This window comes from Podarcis cretensis (assembly GCF_951804945.1).
Source record: "Podarcis cretensis genome assembly, chromosome: 10".
In the NCBI taxonomy this organism is placed as follows: Eukaryota; Metazoa; Chordata; class Lepidosauria; order Squamata; family Lacertidae; genus Podarcis; species Podarcis cretensis.
Window position 1 is genome coordinate 16,052,168 of NC_137179.1, and position 12,230 is coordinate 16,064,397.

Here is a 12,230-nt window from a genome sequence, read left to right on the forward strand (position 1 = left end):
ATGTACCACAAGGCTGTATGTTTATTTATGAATTTGGAAGAGCCTCTCTCTCTCTCTCTCTCTCTCTCTCTCTCTCTCTCTCTCTGTGTGTGTGTGTGTGTGTGAACCTGTGTAAAACAGACTTTCCTTATCCTATATTTTCTACCATTGCACCCATGTGTATGCGATTTTTCTATCTCTATCTCTCTCTTACATACAGAGGGAGAGGGAGAGAGATCCCTATATAAAGATATATGGGCAACCAGCACGGATGCACACTCGCAGTTTAAATTTTTTACTCACCCCCTTTTCTCCTCTATTAAAATTCCGAATGGCTAAGAGGATTTTCTCAATTTAGTCATACTTTTAATCTTCGCTGAAATGAGTGATGACTTCTTATAATAAAAAGTTGACAGGCTTACATTGCGCACCGGTGGATTAGTTTCCCTTGGTGATGAGGTTTTCTTTTGTACGCCGTGTGTCTGTTTGATGGAGGTTTAACAGAAAGCATTTTGGCAGAAATTGGATGCAGCAGGGATCATCTGGAGATGGCTGCTGTTCGATATTAACTGCACACAGTAACTTTTTTTCCCTTCTTCTTCTTAGCACTTCCACCACTAACTGCCCCCCACCCTTCCCTCTTCCTTTGCCAGGTGACAGAAGCAGCCAAAATATAATCTTCCCTCCCCTCCCTTTCTATTCAGAAAATAAAATAAAGGGGGAAAGGAGACAGGTTAATTCAAAGATTAAATTATCCATGCCCATTCCGGGTGAACTTCTTCAAATATATTTACTTTGGAGTATTATTTAATGAAGGCATGGGCAAGACATTCACTGTAGAAAGACAGGAAAAACTACACACCTAGGCTTGTGGGTTGTTGTTTTTTGTAACAGCAAATAATACTCTTTGATCTTTTTTCTCTCCTCTTAATGGCAAATAGGGATGTGTTTTCTTGGGAGGCGGATCTTAAAAAACCACAAAGTAGAGATCCTTAAGGAGTGTTTCATATTTCCCTTGAGCAAAGCTTCCTACATCACAATTAATTTTGGTTGTGATGTTTTTCAATGACCAGAGGTTGTCAACCAAGTATCTCAGTTACATTGTCTAGCAATATATTAAGTTTCTTTTGCTGACACATAGGTCTGTTTCACATATACAAGCGCATCTTCTGAGAACTTGTGGGGTGTGTGTGTGTGTGTGTGTTTGAGGCACAGGTTGAACTTGTGGGCTAACTCACAATGCCCTTACTTAACCAACCTGACAATTATCTTCCCATAGTTGTGGACTTGGTGTGTGCATGCACGCACACACCCACACACAATTCTTCTGACATATGTTACATGATGCATGATGAGTGGTATTTTGTATACATGGTAACATGATTTTTTACCTTGAAAGATGGAGAGATTACACAAACGGGACCATATGTAATGTGAGGGATGGGGAACCTGTAGCTCCTCTACATGTTGCAGTACTCCAGTTTTCATAAATGTATCACCTCTGTGTGTGGGCCAGCTAATGAGACAAATCAGGATGATTTGGGGTCAGTAGCCACCATTCACAACCTGCCTTAGGCCCCCCAATGAACCTTCATGTTATTCTGTCACTCTGTACGCATACTTTTACATACTGTTTACATACTTCCATAACTTTATAGCTCTATGTTTCCCTACGTATTTCATGTATTTCTAGGTCCACAGACTTTACAAGAAGTGAAGCTGTCTAATATGTTGCCTGTTGAGTAGCTCTGGTTTGTTGCTCTTGTTGTGAATGATTTTTTTTTTTCATTTAAGCTTCATTTAAGATTTTTTGAAAAACTACATTGCCCTATTTTAACAACAGCAAAACGAACCCAGAGTTCAACATTTTGGTGTAATTTTTCCTAATATACACATTTTTCAATGGAGCATTGACCAATATACAATTCTGTAATATTCCTTAATAGAATGCATTTTTGTATGTTATTTTACCTAATATATGCATTTATATGCACATTTTACACACACACACACACACACACACACACACACACACATTGTTGTGCACATTGTGCACATTTAGTTGGCTGGGGAACTTTATTGCAAAATGTGAATTTTGATGGATTATTTGCATTTGCATATTGTTTGAGAAAGTGTGAATTAGCTAAGTTCACCTTTAAATGTGAGCTGGATTTCTCCTCCGTCCCTAGTTGTCCAATTCTATTGCCAACAGAGAAATACTCAGAGCCTGCCAAGTAGTCAAAATGTATGTATGTTCAAAACTTTCATTAAAATGGTCAATAGGTAACAAAAAAAATATTAAAAATGGATGCAATGTGCCTATAATAAAGATCAGAAGGGCTTAATGTGCCATTACCTCTGTGTGCGAGGCAGCAAGCAGTGACAATCTTGCCTTCCTTGTCAAGTTTCAAGAACATGCAATCCTTAATTTAAACACTCAAGAGATCTTTGGAGCTTGTCAGTCTAGTTAATCAAGCCCCCTTTTGTCCCTATTTTAAAGAAAATCTGACTTTCTTTAAAGACTTTTTAAAGCACAGCCCTTGATTGCCCAAACAAGTTCTGTTCTAGGGGGATGAAATAATCCAATAACAACTTCTATCTACTTTTATCTATTTCGTTTGCTTGTGTTTCTGCATGCTTAGATATGACTGAAGCATTGTTCGTTCAAAAAAAGGGACTGGAGCCATCAACATTTCTAAGTAGAGCACATCTTTAATTGGGAGAATATTCAAGTAGAGCTTCCATGGCTTAATAGGGAGGAAGGAGACTGAAAGGTATATATATTTTAAAAGCCAGTCCAACTATTGTTATGTCACTGTAACAAACAAGAAAATCTCTCTTTTTTTTAAATAATATTTATTAAAGTTTTGAAAGTTACAGAAAAAAGGAATTAAACATAACAAAACCATACAATACAATACAAAGACAAAAATACTACATATACATAACAAAAATAAAACAAAAACAATTAAAAAAACACATCCAATACTTTCAATGTTATTAACTTTCTTTTACAGTGGTACGTCGCAAGACGAATGCCTCGTAAGACGAAAAACTCGCAAGACGAAAGAGTTTTTCGTTTTTTGAGTTGCTTCGCAAGACGGATTTCCCTATGGGCTTGCTTCGCAAGACGAAAACGTCTTGCAAGTTTGTTTCCTTTGTCTTGCAAGTTTGTTTCCTTTTTCTTAAAACCGTGCATTCAGGGGGTGCAGTTGCGACTTGACTTCGAGGAGCAACTCATAGCAAGCAGTGTGGTAGCCTTTTTTGAGGTTTTTGAAGACTTTGGTGATTTTTGAAGCTTTTCCAAAATCCGGGCTTTGCAAGACGAAAAAAATCGCAAGACGAAAAAACTCGCAGAACGAATTAATTTCGTCTTGCGAGGTACCACTGTACTTGTTTCAGCGACCTCCTCACACTTCCCTTTTTTTGTATTCCACTTCGATTAATTGTTTCAGCAAATCCTTTCCATCTTCCTCAATTTTCTGTCCTATCATTTAACTTGACAAATTCTAACATTATTTTTTCCATTAATCCATTTACAATCTATTGTACTTAATTCTTTATAACATTTCAAACAAGAAAATCTCAATGGTAGCCTTTGCTTCTAACAGTGAGTTGTAGCTCAGATTTTTCAATCTCACATATCTTTCAGTATCTCAAGGACTGCCTCTCCCCGTATAAACCATCCCGGACTCTACGTTCCTCATCTGAGGCCCTTCTTCATGTGCCTCCTCCACGTGAGGTTCAGAGGGTGGCAACATGAGAATGGACCTTCTCTGTAGTGGCTCCCCATTAATGGAATGCTCTCCCCCAGGAGGTTCACATATCTTTAGGTGCCCGGAAAAAATGTTCCTCTTCAATCATGCCTTTGGCTGGTTAATACTCTAGGTAAAGGTAAAGGTAAAGGTACCCCTGCCCGTATGGGCCAGTCTTGCCAGACTCTGGGATTGTGCGCCCATCTCACTTAAGAGGCCAGGGGCCAGCGCTGTCCGGAGACACTTCCGGGTCACGTGGCCAGCGTGACATTGCTGCTCTGGCCAGAGCCAGAGCCGCACACGGAAACGCCGTTTACCTTCCCGCTGGTAAGCGGTCCCTATTTATCTACTTGCACCCGGAGGTGCTTTCGAACTGCTAGGTTGGCAGGCGCTGGGACCGAGCAGCGGGAGCGCACCCCGCCGCAGGGATTCGAACCGCCGACCTTTCGATCGGCAAGTCCTAGGCGCTGAGGCTTTAACCCACAGCGCCACCTGCGTCCCGGTTAATATTCTACAGCCTTTTAAATGTGTTTGCAGATCCTCCAAGTGTCCTATTTTCCAATCCTGTATAGGGAAGTGGTTTGTTTTTTTAATGTTTAATGGAATGGGACATCCCTATTTTCACTGGATAAATGTGGGGAAGTGGAGGTTATTGTTTTGTTGGTTTTGGTTTATTTATTTATCTGTGTTTTAACTTGCATGTTATCCTGTGAACTGCCTTGAGATCTTTTGATGAAGGTTGGTATATAAATTTAATAAATAATATCTTCAAATGGAACCTATAATAATAATAATAATAATAATAATAATAATAATAATAATAATTTATACCCCGCCCATCTGACTGGGTTTCCCCAGCCACTCTGGGTGGCTTCCAACATGTCTTCTAAAAGTCTGGTAGTTGTGTTTCTCTTTGACATCTGGTGGGAGGGCATTCCACAGGGTGGGTGCCACTACCGAGAAGGCCCTCTGCCTGGTTCCCTGTAACTTGGCTTCTTGTAGCGAGGGAACCGCCAGAAGGCCCTCGGCACTGGATCTCAGTGTCCGGGCAGAACAATGGGGGTGGAGACACTCCTTCAGGTATACTGGACCGAGGCCGTTAGGGCTTTAAAGGTCAGCACCAACACTTTGAATTGTGCTCGGAAATATACTGGGAGCCAGTTTAGGTCTTTCAAGACCGGTGTTATGTGGTCTCGGCAGCTGCTCCCAGTCACCAGTCTAGCTGCTGCATTCTGGATTAGTTGTAGTTTCCAGGTCACCTTCAAAGGTAGCCTCCCATAGAGCACATTGCAGTTTGGGCAATAATCCAATTTTATTTCCATTTCATTGATTCATTAAGCAGCCCACAGGTCAGGGAAGGGAACTTCTGGCCCTGCAGATGGACTACAACTCCTTGAACATTGGCCATGTTTTTTTCTGGGGCAGCTGAGACCTGAAGTCCAACAACACCTGGGGAAGGCCATAGGCTCTCCATCCCTGCTAGACTCAATCCATTGAGTGCCAGTGCCAGTTTTGTGACATCTGTAATTCACAGCCAGTGAGATGACACACTGCCACTGGCCCCCTGGCCTTTCCATGGAAAGCTTTGATGGTTTAGGTGTAAGCATAGGTAATAGATGTAGGTAGGTGTGGGCATCTGAGAACAGGATGCTGGAGTAGATGGACCATTGACCTGAACCTTCAGAGTTCTTCCTAAGTTCTTATGTGTTCTTCCAGTTGTGTTCCACTGACAGAATGAGTAAACCAGTGCATGTCAGGGGCATGCGGGGAGCAGGAGCAGAGCCATTACATCCTTTGCTTCCTCGACGTGGCTCAGGAACTGGTGTGACTATATGTTATCTCTGCAGCAGGTGTTGCCTACAGTGGAAGGAATTAAGGAAAAGCTGCTCTCTACCTTCCACCTTGCCCATTGTGAAACATCAAAGCAGTGGAAGTGGTGGTTGCTTTGCCAGTGGGCCCCACACCTCACCTTAAGTGAATGCCATGCGAGAGAACGTCCATTCAATTCACACTTAAAGGCACAGTTACCTAAATGACACTTTCTAAAACAATACAAGAAGTGAAGCGCAGTGCAGCCATCATACAAAATTTCAGAATTCCTCGAATTTTGCAATCCAGTTCTTCAGCCAAGTAACATGCACAGAGATGTAGAATACTGTACTAGGACGAAGTGTGTGTAGAAATGCATACATCGGTGGAAGTAAAGGTAAAGGGTCCCCTGACCATTAGGTCCAGTCGTGGACGACTCTGGGGTTGCGGCGCTCATCTCGCTTTACTGGCTGAGGGAGCCAGCATACAGCTTCCGCGTCATGTGGCCAGCATGACTAACCCGCTTCTGGTGAACCAGAGCAGTGCACGGAAACACCGTTTACTTTCCCGCCGGAGCGGTACCTATTTATCTACTTGCTCTTTTGATGTGCTTTCGAACTGCTAGGTTGGCAGGAGTTGATGGAAGTAGCATACAGATGTGCATTATATTATGGAAAACACACTAAAATCATCTTTCTTGAGCACTTTAAAAAACAAATCTCAAACTGATGTGGAAATGTGGATAAGTGGAAAAATGAGAAAACATTCCTCTTAAACCAGGCTTCGGACTGATTGACGTCCTATACCCTTTTAAATGTGTTTGTGGAAGGGGGTGGGGGAGGGGGTTATTGTTTTGTTATTGTTATTGTTTTTATTATGTATTCTATGTTTTTATCTTCTATTTTTGAAGCACCCTGAGATCTCCAGTTGAAGGGCAGTATACAAAGTTAATAATGAAAAATAAAATAAATACATTAATATAAATACGTTAGAAAGGATTTATTTTAAAGGCATCGGCAGGAGATCATTGAATACACTGTAGCCTATGAAATATATGAATGTAATGATATAAAAGCAAAATCAACAGCACATTATTCACAAATAAGCCTTGGGGAATGGGGAAACAAGGAGAAGTATATGAAAATAATGATTATAGGGGGGACACAAAATAGACTATGGACATGCAACTTAACTTAGGAACGTTACACTGAGAAACCATATGCAACTTAACCTTTATGGACAACTATTATGGCATGCAGATTAGACTTACAGCCAGATAGGGGCATATCAAATTTCAGCCCAAGTGTCTCTTGACAGCCCCAAAACAGCTTTCTAATAGATGCCCTTCATTCCAATGGGATTACTTTTAAGATCTCTGATGGCCTCAAATGCAGACAAACCTGTAAAGGAAAGGACTATCTCGTTAATGTCACGGGTGAAGCATATACAGGGCAACACAGCTGTCCGACTGCACACACAGACTTATTTGAAGTTTAGGATATTACAGCCTGAAGATTCCTGGTGAGTTTTCCTGACATTTCTCTCTGTAATGCTCACTACTCAGTTTGGCAAATATTACCTTTATATCTGACCTTCGAGCCACCTTTGACTCGACCCGCTTCTCTCCGGAAGTCCACACAAAATGATCTCACTGTAAACAGAGCCTTTCCCTAAGCAAAGTTGGAGGAGGCACAACAGCCCAAGTCCTTTTATTCACTCAACCCAAAGAGGAACAATGCAGGTAAAAAACCCCCACAAATTACCTCAGAACTAGCAGGAAGTTGGCATCTTCTTTGGTTTGCTGTCGGTTTCCGCCAAAATGTTGCCTAAAGTGAAATTTAGAACAGATTTGATTTGGGGGCTCCATCCTTGCATGAACTTCACCTGATGAACGTCAAAGGAAGCCAAGCAATATTTTGTAATGAAGCAAAATGTCGCAGCTAAGTTCAAGGTATCCTTCAACAGTTTTTACCAGAATTCAAAATAGTTTTGAGAAGATCGGCAAAAATTCTCATAGGGTGGGGAAGATATTAAGGAAGAATTTGTTGTTGCTGAGTAGTCTTAACAGAGATCAACCACAGGTCACACCTGTATTAAGCTGTTCAGAACACAAATAGGAGATAGAGGAGAAACTACAGTTTTAGGGAGATTCAGATTATCCCTTGTGGGCTGAAAGGAAGTATGAGGGGGCTCAAAGGTTTGCATGTTCTAACCCAGGCTTCCTCAAACTCAGCCCTCCAGATGTTTTGAGACTACAATTCCCATCATCCCTGACTACTGGTCCTGCTAGCTAGGGATCATGGGAGTTGTAGGCCAAAAACATCTGGAAGGCTGAGGTTGAGGAACCCTGTTCTAACCCATGCAGGGCCCTCTCTCATGTATGCCAGTGACTGCTGACCACTGCCCCATGTGGCAAGCCATGTAACTGCAGTCTCTCATGGAAGAATCTTCCAGACATGGTGTGATTCTGCCCACCCAGGGTGGTCGTTGTTTCCTCCTGAAGTACATAAAAATTTCATTTTCCAGCTTCCCATTGCTCAAGTAATGTGGTCTACCTTGACTTTAGTACATCTTGCATCTCTGTGCTTGCTCCTCATTCTCAGAAGTGAAATTGGAATGCATGAGAATGATTGCAGTCTTAAAATAGTAACATCCATGATGCAGTGCAACTTCGAATGAAACGTTTGTGTGAAAACTTGGAGATCTTCTGCTTCATGTAAGGAACTGCCAAATGGACAGACAAAGCAACTGCTGCACACCAACATTTGAACTGGCAGCTTCGTTTTCTGCTGATATGCCCTGCTCAAGAGAAGAAGAAGAAGAAGAAGAAGAAGAAGAAGAAGAAGAAGAAGAAGAAGAAGAAGAAGAAGAAGAATTTGGATTTGATATCCTGCTTTATCACTACCCGAAGGAGTCTCAAAGTGGCTAACATTCTCCTTTCCCTTCCTCCCCCACAACAAACACTCTGTGAGGTGAGTGGGGCTGAGAGACTTCAGAGAAGTGTGACTAGCCCAAGGCCACCCAGCAGCTGCATGTGGAGGAGCGGAGATGCGAACCCGGTTCCCCAGATTATGAGTCTATCGCTCTTAACCACTACACCACACTGGCTCACAAGTGAGCAGAACCACAAAGTAGAATCCAGTGAGTTTTTGCATGTGTCATTATGCTCGTAGGAAATGTGTTGAAAGAAGTGCCGCTTAGCACTGTGGTTTGTAATTTCCTTACCTGAATACATGTGCATCTTGCAAGCGAGATTTTGTCGACAGGTAGAAAGATGTTGTTGGGCAACCAACAACTGAAAAGAATGAAGAACAAACCATTTTGAATCACCTTGCACAGATCTATTTGTACCTGCTCTCAAAGTCACTGGATAAAAGTCACTTAGAGGGATGCCTGCAATGTGTCATTGGCTGCCGTTTCCAGTGTCACTTTGGCCACAAGAACCCAGGAGTTTATTAGATAGAAAAGACTGAGAGATGAAAAACGGGCAGTAATGGAGCTTGTTTAGCTCCTGCCTTTCATTTCCCATTGGACATGCACTTTGTAAGAGATGGTGGCTGCCAACTCAGCAAGGGAAAGGTGAGTTGTTTGTTTGTTTTAAATTTAAAGCTAGTTGTGGGCTGCCCCTCCACCCATTCCACTAGAGAAGATTTTCCTAAAACAAAAGAAGCCGCTGCCCCACACATATTGCACAACTCCTCTGCTTCGGGAGGAATCAGTTTGCCTTATCTTAGTCTCATCCAAAGGGGATTCCAGTACACTGAAGCCTTCTATCAGAATTTGGTAGATAGGAGCTAAGCAAGATATCTTATATCTAGCTCAGCATTGTTCACTTTGACTGGCAATGGCTCTCCAGGGTTTCAGGCAATGAAAATGAAAGGCCCATCCCTCAGTCTCCTCAAAAATAAGGCAACTGCAGCAAAAAACAACAACAACAACAACAACAACAACAACAACCCCAAACCTGCACCCCACCTGAAAAGTGTCATGAAGAGGAGGCCACACAAATGATCTGGAAACCAAGCCTTTGGAACGGTTGTGGGAGTTGGTTATGTTGAGCCTGGATAAGAGAAGATAAGAGGACATATGATAGTCATCTTCAAATATCTCAAGGGCTGTCACATGGAAGATGGAGCAAGCTTGTTTTATTCTGCTCCTGGGAGCAGGACCTGAACCAGTGGCTTCAAATTGCAGTAGGCTGATCACCGAAGAATTGATGCTTTTGAATTATGGTGCTGGAGGAGACTCTTGGGAGTCCCATGGACTGCAAGAAGATCAAACCTATCCATTCTGAAGGAAATCAGCCCTGTGTGCTCACTGGAAGGACAGATCCTGAAGCTGAGGCTCCAAGACTTTGGCCACCTCATGAGAAGAGAAGACTCCCTGGAAAAGACCCTGATGTTGGGAAAGATGGAGGGCACAAGGAGAAGGGGACGACAGAGGATGAGATGGTTGGATGGTGTTCTTGAAGCTACCAGCATGAGTTTGACCAAACTGCTGGAGGCAGTGAAAGACAGGAGTGCCTGGTCCATGGGGTCACAAAGAGTCGGACACGACAAAATGACTAAACAACAACAGATTCTGACTAAACATTAGGAAGAACTTACTGATGGTGAGAGGTGTTCAACCATGTAACAGTCTACGTCAGAAACTGGTGGACTCCCCTTCGCTGGAGATTTTTTTAAACAGAAGTTGGATGGCCACCTGCCAGGGATTCTTTAGCTGTGATTTCTGCACTGCAGGGATTTGGACTAGATGACCTTTTTGGTCTCTTCCAACTCTATATAATACAAAATATTTTATGGTGGGAACAACCCATTGCTGCCTGTAATGCAGAACTAAAACGAAACGGCAGAGTATCTGGGTGCTAACTCAGCAGTTTCTGGTATGGCAAGCCAATACACTACACCACCCATGAGAATTTAATCAAAATTTCTGTCCTTTCATTTCTCATTAACTGATGGAGAATGGTGGGGTTGTTGTTTTTAGAGGGAAGACATTTTGGGCAATTCCTCATACTATCTCATACTATTTGTCTATCTCAAGGGTAGTCAACCTTTTTATACCTACCACCCACTAATGCATCTTTCTTGATGGTAAAATTTCCTTACCACCCACCAGTGCTCGATGGAAGGAGGATTCAGCTTGTGCCGTAGAACCCCCTACTGCCCACCTAGAATCCTGAAACGCCCACTAGTGGGTGGTAGGGACCAGGTTGACAACCTATCTAGTCCAATTTTGCCTACTCTGGTTAGCAGAGTCTCTCCCAGACATTGGGGGTCTTGTCTAGAGATGCCAGGAATTGACCCAATGACCTTCACTGTGTAAAGCAGATGCTCTTCTGCTCAGCTATGACCCTTTCCCTGATTTTCATCTTCAGTTCAACTGTTTCCCTTTCCTTTCTTTGGAGGAAAAGAAATCCCCATTAAAATACATTTGTCTTTTTTCCACGCTTTCCAAATTTCTGGAAATTCTGCATCTCAGTGATGACTTGAAGACCAGTAGAAGTTAGTGTATTAATGCTAATGGGATACTGCCCCACCATCCTCATCCTGCCCTCATCCTGCCCTCACCTGCCTGTCCTCTTACAACTAGCCCAGAAGGTAGCAGTGATGATCAGATTCCTCCTCCTTAATCTCAGAGCATGGAGTTCTAGAATCAGTTGGCTCTGCCTGCCATTGACTCTGACTCCCCCCACTGTTAGCCTCCCTGCCTTCTGCCCTACCAGCCCCAATAAGCACCAGCCACCACTGCTAAGGGCATTATGGCAAGTTGACTCCAATAGTAAAAGAAAACTGACTCTGAGCCACATTGCAGCGTTATTTATTCCTCTCCTCCTAGTTATACTATAAACATATCCCATTTCTTTCATACTCAGCCACCTGTGTGCGCGCACACACACACACTTTATTGGTGCCAGAAGGTTTGGATGCATGCTTTTAAAGATCTTTAAAGTTTCCTGCTGATAAGCAAAGGCTCCCTTGGCACTTTTAAGTAATACAGGAACATAGAAATGTCTCATAATGTGATCCCACACCCACCCAGCCTGATGATAGAATCAAGGTTAATTGCATGTGGTTTGAGGAAGACCCATGGTTGGAGAGAAGAGGAGGGGAGGAGAAATGCCTCGTTATATTTTAAATTGACAAGGATCTTTTTTTAACAGGCAGAGGGGGCAGCTGGATTGCATGAGCTTTGCCCAAAATATTGAGGAAGGGGACACTTCTGAAGTCTGATTTCTGCCACCAGAGGTTCCCATCCTGCATCTCCTGCTCATCCCGTTCAGCTCTGTCTTCTCCCACCTCCTAAACTCCCTTGCTCCACCTCGTCTTGTCTCGCCTTCTTCCAGCTCCCTTCTCACCTCATTTTGTGGAAGGAAAATAGAACTTATTAAGCAAAGATGGGAGTTGATGCCAGAGTCTTAAGCCAGCCTTGTTGGGTGGGATGGAAGGGGTGCAGCTCAGTGGGGCAACATCTGCTTTACATGTAGAAGAACGCAAGTTCAATCCCAGGCATCTCCAGGTACAGAAATGTGGAAGCCCCTGAGAACACCCACTGTAGTTCAAAGGGCCCTCAACACCTGGAACTGGCCTTGCATGGAAAACGAGAGCCAGTGTGGTGTATTGGTTAAGAGCGGTAGACTCGTAATCTGGTGAACCAGGTTCGCTTCCCTGCTCCTCCACATGC

General features: G+C 43.0%; 1 long non-coding RNA gene across 1 annotated transcript; it reads right to left on the reverse strand.

The window, feature by feature from the left end:
• Positions 1 to 6,579: 6,579 nt before the first annotated feature.
• On the reverse strand, positions 6,580 to 10,033 carry LOC307225363. Its single transcript, XR_013842933.1, has 3 exons — positions 9,519 to 10,033; positions 8,769 to 8,838; positions 6,580 to 6,943 (listed from the first exon to the last, which is right to left on the reverse strand). It is a non-coding gene; the product is annotated as an uncharacterized lncRNA (long non-coding RNA).
• Between the last annotated feature and the right edge of the window lie 2,197 nt (positions 10,034 to 12,230).